The following is a 1,493-nucleotide window of genomic DNA, read 5'->3' as shown; positions in this document are numbered from 1 at the left end:
TTAGAAACTGTGTTCATTTTCTTCATGCCCGGTTGGCATTTCTAAGGCCATGATGCTTTTGTTCTGAGGTTTGACAGTTGAAACCATTCACCAGTGCTGGTGAAAACAGTCTGTCCGCCCCCAGGGCTTTCCGTGATGGGGTCCACTGGCACTTCTTGGTTCCTCCAGAGCATAGCCATGTCCTGCGCGTCTGACGGAAACAGATGAGGTCTACAGAACGGAGAGCGGCATTTCTCTTACACTGGCAATTAGCAGTTTGAAACAGAAGCGTAAAAATGAGAAAATCTCAAGGATGTAATGTACACGGCCTAAGCTTTAAAATAGGAAGAAGTGACAGCATCTTCAGTTGTCTGTCGCTGTGTCTGTTAGCTGGCCACAGGACGTAGGTGCTTGACGTCCAAGGAGTCCTGGAACCAGCACACCTCAGCAGAGTTCTGTCTCGCGATGGTGACAGCCCAGCCAGGCTCTTATGGTGGGGTCTTAGAGTCCCCTCAGGGCACCCGGAGGAGGGTGAAAGCTGTGACTTCAGATCTGAGATTAGAGCTGCGTGGGGCATGTTTGGGAACACAGCTCTTCCTGTAGGAATGCGATTCTTCCAGGGAGCCTTGGAGCCTTCACTGGGATGATGTCGGGTCAAAGCTCCACTAAGGAGACTCCTTCTTGGCTCCCTGGGAATGTAGCTTGAGGCATTCCAACCGAGTGGACACGTCAGTGCCTCCTTAGGTGTGTTCCTTGTGAAATTTAAATGAATGATGGAGTCCTCTTGCTGCACTGGCCCACCCGGATTGCCCTAAATTAAAGCTTTGTTTCGCTAACTTCCTCTTCTGGGTTTACGGGCCTCCAAACTTTGGATTTAACTTACAAGGAATACTAAAGTGCAGTCTACAGGCCGTAGCGTAACCATTAATAATTAGAGCTGCATGTGAGGTCTGGGTACCTCTCCAGTTGTTAAACCCCAGCCAGTTAGGGGTGTAGGGTCAGGGGTTGGTTTTCTGCAGAATAAGATGAACAAACCAGATCGGCGGGCAGGGGCCGAGGTGCAGGCAGCTCACTGGGGACCTTGTGATTTGTATTTCTTCCCAGCAAACATTTACTTTCTCAAGGCGGATTTGACTCCGCCTTTGGCGCCTCCTCAACTGGGCAAACTGGGGAAGTGGGTGTGGTGGGCTAGGTGGGCAGGGATAAAACAACATCATACAAACCCAAATCTCCAAAATGAGCTACTAGAACTGCACTGGGGTAGGGATGGTGAAAGGCACCAAGTAAGGGAAAGACAGGCCCCAGAAGCCCAAGTTCAGCTCTAAGATGAATCATGGACCAGGGCAGGGAGGCAGCTTCACTGGGCTAGAAATAAGTGCCAGCGTGGAGCAGTGGCGGGAGGGCCGTTGCCTCACCTGCGAGGGACGGGGCAGAAAGCCTGACTGCTCGGGTTGGCGAATCCCAAGGTTGGCCACATACAGAGACTGTGCCACCTTCCACTGCCTGGCCGAGAG

The sequence above is a fragment of the Prionailurus bengalensis genome, chromosome C1, assembly GCF_016509475.1.
Source record: "Prionailurus bengalensis isolate Pbe53 chromosome C1, Fcat_Pben_1.1_paternal_pri, whole genome shotgun sequence".
NCBI classification, from domain to species: Eukaryota; Metazoa; Chordata; class Mammalia; order Carnivora; family Felidae; genus Prionailurus; species Prionailurus bengalensis.
This window is presented reverse-complemented; position numbering follows the sequence as displayed.